This window comes from Phascolarctos cinereus, unplaced genomic scaffold (assembly GCF_003287225.1).
Source record: "Phascolarctos cinereus isolate Bilbo 61053 unplaced genomic scaffold, phaCin_HiC Scaffold_726;HRSCAF=1367, whole genome shotgun sequence".
Lineage (NCBI taxonomy): Eukaryota > Metazoa > Chordata > Mammalia > Diprotodontia > Phascolarctidae > Phascolarctos > Phascolarctos cinereus.
This window is the reverse complement of record NW_027556098.1, coordinates 297,697,060-297,709,059: the sequence shown is the minus strand read 5'-3', so window position 1 is coordinate 297,709,059 and position 12,000 is coordinate 297,697,060. Positions and strand designations below refer to the sequence as shown.

The 12,000-nt window shown below is 35.9% G+C and overlaps 1 protein-coding gene across 3 annotated transcripts in view; it reads left to right on the top strand.

The window, feature by feature from the left end:
• KBTBD3 (kelch repeat and BTB domain containing 3) overlaps positions 1-12,000 on the top strand; it is a 28,208-nt gene that overhangs the window by 4,116 nt on the left and 12,092 nt on the right. Inside the window, exons 1-2 of one of the 3 annotated variants that reach the window (XM_020996081.2) lie at positions 6,764-7,254; positions 7,890-7,930. The exons of 1 other annotated variant lie outside the window; for it this stretch is intronic. The gene's annotated coding sequence lies outside the window, so the exon portion shown is untranslated. Of the gene's footprint in view, positions 1-6,763; positions 7,255-7,889; positions 7,931-7,955; positions 10,379-12,000 lie in introns of those variants that run through there. One more of the 3 variants, XM_078156839.1, reaches the window with a different exon arrangement.

Below are 12,000 nucleotides of genomic sequence, written 5' to 3'. Positions count from 1 at the left end.
AAGGATATCTGAAAGCCTTTAAGTTCAACTCCCTGATTTTACGGATAAGGAAGCTAAGGTTCAGAATGCTCCTTGTTACTTGATGGCAGGGATGGATCCACTTTTATATTTGTATCTCCAGAACTTCACAAACAATCCATTGGTGATTGGTAGTTAAAAGGCATCACAGTGCCCATCTAATTCAACCTTCTTATTTTACAAATTAAATTAAGGCCCCAAAAGGTTATTACTTGCCCTTATTGGTGAAAGACACGGGTATATAGTAGAAAGAGTACTTGATTCGAAGTTAAGACCTAGATTGGAGCCCAACTATGGTAACTGCAGAATCATAGGATTTAGATTAGTAATTGACCTTAAAGATAATTTAGCCCAACTCCTTTATTTTACAAATGAGGAAAATGAAGCCCTGGGAAGTTTGATTTTATCTGAAGTCACATAAGTAATAAGGACCAAAGCTAGGATTCAAACCCCAGTCCTTTGATTCCAAATGCAGTGCTCTTTACACTATATAATATTGGATATCTAACCTATTAAATAATCCAGAGGAAAAGCTCACTATGAGACTTAGTTCAACTAGAAACTCTTCATGGTAACAGAAAATTTTCATTTAGATCTTAAAGGAAAAGTAGAATTTAAATTGTACAAGATAAAACTGAAACTATCCTGTCTTCTCTTCTCTGAATGTCCTGCCTCTTCCATGAAGTCTTTTATAACCACCCTTGCCTAAAGTGATCTTCTTCTAACATTTTCTTTAGGAGATTATTTTCTTCTTTATAATTGTATCCCCAATGCCTAACACAATGCCTAGCATATAGTAGGTGCTTAAAGAATACTTGTCAATCAGTTAATTAATGTCTTGTTTCTCTATCTAAATTGTAAGCTCCTTAGGTACAAGGACCACATCTTATATTGCTTTTCATCCCCCTTAGAAGAAGGTAAATAATATTTGCTGATAGATATACTGGTTTTATAACAGTATTTTTCCTACCGTCTTATTCAAGTTTTAATATAGAAATTTATTACTCTTCCTTCTTACTTTTCCTTTCCAGTTTCTTTACTAAAATAGTATGCTGAATTTTATTTTATAAGGAATAATTTTTATTTCAAATCTCCTGAGATGTTGATCATTTCTTTAATGGGGGCTCCAAACTGTGACATAAGCTTATTGAGAGAAGGGAAATGATCTTTTCAATTGTGTTTCTTTTATTTCCCTATTATTATTATATTCGTACTGGATTGTTCACATACTAAGTATTCAGTAAATAAAATTTTTCATTTAATTTGGATACTACAGAAACATAAAATGTTAGTGCTAAAAAAGACATTAGAGATTAGCTAGTCTAATTCTGTCATTTTACAGATGACAATGTGAGTCTCTTAAAGATTAAAGAAACCTGATCTGTCTAAAATGAAAGTACTTCAAGTAAGAACGATTACCACTGTATGGAAGCAGAAATTTTACTTACATGTTCCAGAACTAAAGGGAAGAAAAGAAAAATGAGATGGTTATAGATAATTATGATTATTCAACTAGGCAAACCCCATTTGGCTTTTGCAGATCTTATATTTCTTATGTCTGGTAAACATGTGACACCAAGTTCTCAAAAATTATAATAAGGAAGCAAAAACTGGCAGATTCTAGCAAGCCAGCAAGGCTTAAAGCATGGTTCTATCAAAGAACTCAATGTTTGCCATTCAAGGAGTAACCTAATGAAGTTCAGCGAATCTCATCACCAGAAGATACACCACAAGGTAATGAAAATTTTATAGCCATAGCAACCAATGAGGCCACCTACTAAGGCATAGATGGGTATCAGAGGGGGAATTGCCCATATAGATAAAATCATTGATTATTACTGTATTGAATTATGTTCCTAAAAAAAGGTTGGCTTTCTTAGAAAAAACGTAGACCCCTAGTAACATGTTTTCTTTATGTCTGTTGAAGGTTACTCATATCTGCCCAATGCATGGCATAGTAAATGTCCTTCACTCTCTTACACTAAGCACAAACTTGGCAAAAATAATTTTGTCTTTAATTACCAAGACCCAGAAGTTAGAATTTTCTACCAACCTAAATTAATTTTAAAATAATCACATGGCATAATTCAAATACTTTTAATATTTATAAAAGTAGAAATTAATCAATAAGGGTATAACTGTATTTGCCTTGTATTCCCATATTTGTGTCTTTAGGATTGTTCTTCTGTATTCTAGATAGAGATAATCCTTTAAACCTTGGTCTTTGATCCCCCAAAAGAATAGAGGGAACAAAGAGAAAAAGAGACCTACCAGTTCTGTCTGGGCAGCAGTAGTTCAATATAAAAATTACCATGGGTAAACAGACTTTGAGCAATATAATTCCTATAAGCTCCATGAGATCAAGAATTATATATCTTACACTTTTCTTCTAGTCCCTTTAGTGCTTTGAACACAGCAGGTACACTTTTAAAACTGAAAACTGTTGAGATCTCATTGCTTAGGTAGACAGGTCAGGAACCATTTCTCTATCAAAGGCTACAGAGGCACAAAAAGCATCAATCTAGAGCCTTATATAAAAAGCTATTCAGTTTCATTTACTGAAGAAATATAATTAATTCACCTCAACACTTTATTTGGGAAAGACAGCATATTAATGGACAGCTAGGTGGTGCAGTGGATAGAGCACCGGCCCTGGATTCAGGAGGACCTGAGTTCAAAGCTGGCCTCAGACACATAACACTTACTAGCTGTGTGACCTTGAGCAAGTCACTTAACCCCATTGCCTAGCCAAAAAAAAAGAGTACAATAACATTAGTTATATGTTGTAGTTCATTGACGTGATGGTGGGGGGGGAAATAAGGGTGTAGAAGGGAAAGGAGAAAAGTTTGAAAAAAATGGAGTAGAGACAAGATAGGAAATAGGAGAGACTCAATAGCAACAGTTTATCCTTTTAAAAGTACTTTATCTTGTTCAACAGCCCTACACATTATCTCACTGATCCTCATAATGACCTTGTGAGGCAGGTGATACAAATGGTTGTGTCCCTTTTTACAGATGAGGAAGCTGTGGCTCAGAGCTTAGCCACTGGATAAAGGACACAGGGCTAGTAAATGTGTGAGTCCAGACATACTCTGTACCACAGGTTCTTAACCTTGGGGTCCATAAACTTTTTTTTTGACATGTACACTTCAATATAATTGGTGTACTTTGTAAACTTTTGCATTTTATGCATTTAAAACATTCTGAGAAGGGATCTGTAACCTTTACCAGAACGTTAATGGGGAATTGGAGCTAAAAAAGTTTAAGTCTTCTGCTCTATATTCTTGTCAAACAGAAACACTCCGTTGTCTGGACAGAGCCTGTGTGTTCTCACCCCGTGCCTTGCTCCTCCTCTTCTCAGTGTCTCCCAACTGGCTGAGTGACCCTGGTCATGTTGGACTCTATAAACTATACAGTCCCTTTCATTCCAGCAATTTCTATGAACACCTAATTGGTTGATTGACCATGTTCTTGGTTTAAGCTTTAGAGGAAAAGGCAGCAGCATGATGTTGTGAATATACTTTATGAAGTCCAGAGACTTAGGTTCAGATTCTGCTTCTGACATTTACCAGCTGTGAGATCATGGCCTAGTCACTTAACTTTTCTGAGCATCTTCTGTTAATTCAATAAGTTCAATTCAATAGATACTTATTAAGCATCTAAAATGTGCCAGGCACTGGGCAGTTGGGGTAAGAACAGTAGTATATACCACACAATATAGGTGTGAGAACCAAATCAGATAGTGTATAGAAAGTACTTTGTAATTCTTAAAACACTATATGAATATCAGCTAGTATTAGAGACTTTATTCGTGGAAATACAGAACAACCCACCCGAGCGTGGAAATTGTTGTCTGGCTTATATTAGTTATCACAGAAATATCACCCAAAGATAAGACTTTTCCCTTGTCACCATCAATCTCTAGGTATGTCACCCTATCTAGATCCTGGTGGCTAATTTCTGCTGGTAGGCAATCATTCTCACTCCTTTCTCAAGCAGTTTGGTTTCCAGATCTCAGTCTTCCTTTTCACCTCAATCCCCACCCTTATGCTTGGGTACTTCACTTTATATGTTGATGTACCCTCAAATATCTACAGTTTATCAACCTCCCTAGTTCTTGTGATTTGCATCTTCTTTGTACCTCAGCAACATAAAGGCCATACCCTTGATTTCTCCTCATTCAGAGGTGTTCCATCTCCCAAATACACACTTCATCTGACCATAACTTAACTGCCCTTCATCTCTCTTTATGTCTAGCACCTTCTAAACTTGCCCTCACTTACTTTCTGATGCTCTATTGCTCCCTGTTTTTCACTCTTCAGGCTTTCAACCCTTTAGTTAACCCTTTAATTCATCTTTATACTGTTCTCTACCATTTAGATCCTTGCCCCTTGTCCTGTCACCACTAATTCCTTTCCAAATCCCAACCCTGGATTATTTTCACCATCTGTCTTGTCCCCTTCCTACTTATATGTTAATGAACACCACTGGAGAAAGTCATACAATCCTACTGACTAGGTCTACTATACATTTATGTTATGTAATCTCAACTGGGCTCTCACTACTGCACACCAATTCCTAGACTCTTCTCTATTCGCCTCTATCATTTTCTTCACAACTGCTATTCCATACCTTCTTTTTTTTCATCAGGTCTCTCTACCCCTACCATTTTGCCTTTCCCCTTCAGTAGAACACTTTGCTTTAAAACTCACTGAATAAATTGAGGCCTTATTTTTGTGAACTTCCTTTTCTACAGTTCTACTCTTTAAATCACTTTAATATCATCCTACCCTCTCTGCTCCTTTGCTCAGAAGATGAAATGGCTCTTCTTTTTTTTCTTTTAGCATCCACTAATGTTATATGATTTTTATAAATGAGCATAAACCTAAAAATGTCTCTGGAATCTCTTCAACTCTGAAATACTGGGATTTATTAATGAAGTTAAATTTAATTAAGTAGCCTACACACACACACACATACACACACACACACACACACACACACACACACACACATACACATAGAGTCCCTCATTATGAATAAGATATATTCCCAAAACAAAATTATAAATGGTAACTGGGTTCATAGGCCAGCATACAAAATCCAGTTTAACTCCTTTGTACATTAAATATGCATTTACAACTAAAAATAGAGGAAAAGTATCCTATTACAGTTGTACAGTGTAGTATTTTAATTATACACATTCTTCCAGTCCTTATAGCTCCTAGTACTAGAGGCTTTCAGAAGTTTCAGTTTAGCCATTCTCAACTTTAAAATTTATTCATAAGAAAATGTGAATAATTGATATTATAGAAAGAGCACTGGAATGTTTGGCTGGACTGTGGGAAGCAATAGTGGCACTAATTACATCTCTCTAAGGTTATAACTTAACAGAGGAGTAACTGATATGCTTTAGTGGAGGGAAATTCCATGTACTGATGAACACAGAGGTTCAAACAAAACTAAAAAAGGATAAATGAATGAAAGAATGAATAAAAACACATTACTAAGTGCTTACTATGTTTCAGGTTTTGTGATAATCACTGGGAATACAAATACAAAAAGGGAAATTTTTTCCTGCCCTCAAGGATTTTACATTCTTTTTTTGCCCAATTAATTATATTTTTAATATTCATTTTTAAAAATTTTAAATTACAAATTCTGTACATCCCTTTCACCCCTCCCCTACCCATTGAGAAGGCAAGAAATATGATATGGATTATTCATGTGAAGTCAGGAAAACATATCCCCAAACCAGCCACACTCCAAAAAAACCCAAAGAAAGCAAGAAAAATAAAGTGAAATAAGTATGCTTCAGTCTGCATTCAGAGTTCATCATTTCTTTCTCTGGATGTGGATACATCTCTTATCATGGGTGCTTTAGAATTGTTTTGGATAATCAGAGAAGCTAAGTCTTTCATGGTCAATTCTTGTTACAATATTGCTGATACTGTGTACAATGTTTTGCTGGTTCTACTCACTTCATGTTGTATTAGTTCATATTAGTTGTCTCAGGCTTTTCTGAAACTATCCTGCTCATCATTTCTTATAGCACAATAGTATTCTATTACAAATACATACCACTGTTTGTTCAGCCATTCCCCAATTGATGGGCATCCCTTCAATTTCTAATTCTTTGCCACCACAGAAAGAACTGCTATAAATATTTGTGTACACATAAGTCCTTATCCTTTTTTTTTTAAGTTCTTTGGGATACAGACATAGTAGTGGTATTGCTGAGTAGAAGGATATGCACAGTTTTATAACCTTTTGGACATAGTTCCAAATTGTTCCCCAGAATATGTGGACCAGTTCACAACTCTACCAGCAATACATCAGTTTACCTATTTTTCTACATTCTCTCTAGCTTTTGTCATTTTCCATTTCTGTCATGTTAGCTAATTTGAAAGGTATGAGTTAGTACCCCAGAGTTGTTTTAATTTGCATTTCTCTAGTCAATAGTGATTTAGAGCATTTGTCATGTGACTATTGATAGCTTTGATTTCTTCATCTGAAAATTGCTTGTTCATATTCTTTGGCCATTTATCAATTGGAGAATGGCTCTTATTTTTATAAATTTGACTCACTCTTCTTTATATTTGAGAAATGAGGCCTTTATCAGAAAAAGTTATTGTAAAAAAAAAGATTTTTCCCCCCAGTCTCCTAATTTGCTTCTAATTTTGGCTATATTGGTTTTGTTTGTGCAAAAACTTTTTAATTTCATGTATCAAAATTATCCATTTTGCTTCCCATGAAGGGATCTTAAATTCTAGTAGAAGTAGACAATACATAGGAGAGGAGTAGCCAGGGAGCAGTATTTTCATTTGGAAAGTTTGTTTTAGATACTAAGTGGAACCATAGGCAAAGAGATTGATGTGCTTTAGAGAAGTTAAGATTCTTATCCAGCCACTAAACTAGTTAGTGACAGAACCAGGACTCGAACCCAGATTTCCTCATTATCAACCCATCATTCTTTCTGTTATGACATTGATTCTCCTGTTCTTGGTCTTCTGTCTCAGCTTATCCAAATAACTACATACACATTTGTCTCCTACCCCGCTTGCTTCTTCTGTAGGACTTCCTGTGGCAGATAGGTGGCAGAGTGGATAGTGTGCCTGGAGACAGGAAGACCAGAGTTCAAACTGAGCCTCAGACACTTACTAGCTGTGTGACCTTGAGCAAGATTTTAAAGACTTACATTGTGTTTGATTCAATTTTCTCAACTGTAAAATGAAGGTAACAATAGCACCTCCCTCCCTTATTGTGAGGCTCAATGAGATATCTGTAAATCATTTAGCACAGTTTTCAGGTACATAGTAGATGTTCTATAATAATAATAACAATAATAATAATAATAATAATAATAGCAGTTATTATTATCACTATTCCTGTTTTTCTAGCCTCTTTATCATTCTCTGAAATTCTCTCCCCTTCTATATTTATCTCTCCTCCACCACTGTTACACCACCCACTACCCAATGTGGAGGTTTTTTTTATTTGTGGAAGCCTTATTATTTTTTGTCTTCCTTTCATTTCTGGTAGGAAGGCTGTGTCCCCAGTGGGATACAGGCCAGGCTGGGCTGGAGCCAGCTGTAACAGACTTGAGAGAGCCCACTGTTAATAATTCTGATTAAACTTAAAAGTATGCGTGCATGCATTTTTTTCTTGGAGCCAAGTTGGTAAAAATTTAACAGGACACCTCTATCTTGCTATATAAGCATTGCTAAAGTTCTGTGGGAGTGCAATAGAAAGCTCAGGGAATGAAGTCATCACCAGATATAGGTCTTGTGACTAATCATAATCATAATAACTAGAATTTACATAGTGTTTTATGGTTTGCAAAATGCTTTACATCCATTCTCTTCTTTCAGCCTCACTGTACCCCCTTGAAAAGGCAGAGAAAGAAGAAGAGGTACTGAAAGCTTTATTTGCTCACTTCCTAATTGTTCCTGGTCCCTGCCTAGTTTTCTTTGAATTGTGTATAGAAAAATAAAAACTGTTTGAGATACTTAAAATGCAAGTGGCCCTTTATGATTGATAGCTTATAGGAAACGGTGCTTCTTACTTCCTACCTGCAGTATGCCCTGGCTTACCTGTCACTAGAGAAAACCATTCACAGTAGCAATAACTATGTTAAAGTAATAATACAGTATTTTAAAGATGATTTATAATTTCTTGCTAGATTTACATTATTTGGAATGTTACTATCAAATTATATTGAAATACAGCTATCAAATATTTCAAAATATTTTTACACAAATCAAACCCCAAGTTAAGTACCTTTGTGGTATATCTGTTGTACTAGATTTGATATTTCTATCTGTGTCTTAAGCTAAGGTCTTCTTTTCTCACCCTAAAACATGCCTTTCATTGTATTACTTACTACTTTAAGTAAGCATTTGAGGTACTTGCTCTCGCCGTTTTTATGACATGCGTATAAGATACCCTGTTCCGTCTAATTTGTCTTTCTGATGCAGGCTACCTGGAATGCTTGCCATTATGAACTACCTTTATGTACCTTATTTTCCCTAGACTGCTGTTTATTTTATTCTGCTCACATTTCTATTTCTATTTCATTGAATGAAATAAATCTGAAAATAATGCTTGATGTTTTAGTGCCCATGAATCCAGGGTTCAAACTTAAGGCAGCAAAGTATAAAGTACTTTTAAATTTCAAGATAATTAGACTTCATTTAAATTGTATTTCTTGGTCTTCAAAATTTAAAGCATTAAAAGAAATTGATCCTGAAAGAGTACTGTATGGAGCAATCCTATTTCCAATTTAAATGTGCTATACTTTGGAGTTTGGAGGCAGAGAGAATAAACAAAAAAACCCAAAGTATATAGATTATACATACACACATACATACATACATACATACATACATATATATGCATAGCTATATAATATATACAAATTACTATCTAGTTGACTCTTCAAGAAAAAAATATATCATTTAATCTAATTTGCCATAATGGATGAAGTGGGCTAGGTATACTGCTTTCTGCCACTTACAGAGAAGCAGGCTACCAACTAATTTATTAAGTAACCATCTAGGAAATGCAGTACATACATACATACACACATACATACATACATACATATATATATACATATACATATTTATATAGCCACAAAGTGGCACTACTATCAGGCCACCAGCCAAGTGATCATTGTCAGAGATTGCAGAGTCTACATTTGCCTGCTTTTCCAGACCATTGTATCCCAACTGCTCATCAGAGGGCCTCCCTTATAACTACTCCCAGGTATGAACTCTCCAGGACTCCTGAGTCAGTGTTGGTGATCTTGTAGTCATATAAATCTAACTATTAGACCTGGAATATATTTTAGAATTAGTAAAAGGAAGAAAATATCTCATTTCACCTTTGAGTTCCCACCCTGTATTTGGGAAATTTACTATTCCTGCATGACCAAGCCACCTCATTCATAAGCTTTAGATGATTTTCTTTCTCATGTTCACATGTGTTATGGCTGTGCAATAAGATAACAGTCATAACAGGGATCGTAGCAGGAATTATAAGGACAAAGTTTACTAGCAAAACTGGGGAGTGGGGAAGCCTGCTTTGTCTCATTGACTCCTTTCTCCCCACACCACCTTAACGATGGTGGGTATGAAGAATGAAGAAGAGAAAGGAAAGGATCTTGGGTTCAGAACTCACCAAGATTATCTCAGTCACTAAGAGGAAAAAGAGGGAAGCCCTGGCATTCAGAACCCATTGGTCTCACCCCAACTGAGATGTTTCATCTGCATCCAGTTCCATACATTCTTTCCTTCATCTTGTCTCCACTACACTGCTTTGTCTCATCTTGCTGGTCCCGCACTGGTCCAGGTCCACTCACTATTGGCACAGTCTTCCAGGATATGTCCCAGCTCCTATTTTGCTGTACCTACTTCAGGCTACAGTGACAGCACTGACAGAGAGCCACAATTTGCCTTGCTACCAGCTCCCAAGTCTCTCAGAAGCCCTTCCATCTCTAGCCCAATAAAATGAATGACATGGTGGCTTCTGAATTAGAGCCTCTAGCTTCTCAATTCCCCATTACATGACAAGAATGAAATTAAATGGAAGATGGGCAGTTTGTCTCCAAATAATGCCTACAAAAAATAATCTAGAGTCAAACAAGGCCGACCTTATGTGACTGCTGACAAAATCTACCTTCTTTCAGGAGATGATCAGTGGATTCTTTTTATTTTTACTTTAATGCAGAGTTTGCTGGGGAGTAGTGTGGAGACACTAATTTTCTGAAAAGACTTTATATAGGAAATGCCTTTTGAGCTGAGATTTGAAGGAATCTCAAGATTCTGAGGGTTGGAGAGGAGAGAGTGTATCCTTGCAGGTAGGTACAGTCTGTACAAATGTATGGATATGGTAGATAAAATATCATGTATAAGGAACAACCAGAAGATTGGTTTGGATGGACCATAGAGTGTGTAAAGGGACATATTGTCTAATAATCCTGGAAGGTTTGGTTGGAGCCATTTTTTGAAGAGTTTTAAATGCTAACCAGAATAGTCTGTATTTAAGCTTAATTAAGAACCACTGTAACTTTTTTGAGCAAGAGAATGATATGGTCAAACCTATGTCTTTGGAAAACTATTTTGAGGCCTGTGTAGAAGACCAGTTGTAGTGGATAAAGATGAGGTAGGGAGATTATTTAGGAGACTATTACAATTGTCCAGTCAAGGGGTGCTGAGGACCTGAACTAAGGCAGTGTATGGATGAATAGAGAGAAGGGAACAAATATAATACAGGGAGAATTGACAGTTCTTGACAACATTGTATATATTGAGTAAGAATAAGGAGTCAAAAATGACTCCTAGGTTATTGGAAAAATAGTAGTGCCCTCACTAGAAACAGAGAAATTTATAAGGAATATGAATTATCAGGGAAATATCGAAAGTTCTGTTTTAGACACTTTGAGTTTGAGATAGTTACAAGAGATCCAGTTTGAAATGAATAATAGAATGATGAGTAAGAAGCAGTCAGATGGGTAGATGTCTAACCAAGAATGTGCAGGGTCACAAAATCCCAGAAAAGAGGGAACATCCAGGAAGAGAGAATGATCAGTGTCAAATGCAGAGATTTAAAAAAAAGAATTGAATAAAAAATAATCAGATTTGGCGATTAAGTTATCCTTGGTGAATTTGGAGAGAGATATTTCAATAGTGATGAAGTCAGGACCCAGTTGTAAAGGTGTAAGGAGTAAATGAAGAAGAAGAAATGGGGACAAATCCAAACAGCTCCTTCTAGGAGTTTAGCTGTGAAAGAGAGGAGAGATATAGGATGATAGACTTTAGAAATAGTGACATAAAGTGAGGGTTTTTAAGAATAGAAAGACCTAAGAGTGTTTGTAGTCTGTAGTGAATGAGGCAACAGATAGAGATTGAAAATTAGAGAGAACAAGAATGATGCTTGTTGGGGCCATCCACAAGAGGGAATGGGATCAAGGGTACAAGTGGAATGGTTGACCTTTGAGAAAAGAAGGACCACCTTTCGATTGGAGACTAGTAAATGAGTAGAGAATGGAAGATGATATCAAGGTATGTTTTAAGGGGGGAAAAGAAACATAGAATAAATAGAATAATAAAAGTTACCATGTTTATAGTGCTTTTATGTTTATAAAATGATTTTTTTGTTTGTTTAATTTTTAGTGAGGCAGTTGGGGTTAAGTGACTTGCCAAGTCACATGGCTAGTAACTATTATGTGTCTGAGGCCAGATTTGAACTAAAGTCCTCCTGACTCCAAGGCTGGTGCTCTATCCACTGCACCATCTAGCTGCCCCCTTATAAAATGATTTCCAAACATCTCATTTTACCTTTACAATAATCCTGAAAGGTAGATGCTATTATTATTCCCAATTTACAGATGAGGAAACTGACATAGCAGTTAAATGACTTAACCTTACTAATTATACAGCTGGAAAGTATCACAAACCAGATTTGAATTCAAATAGTCTT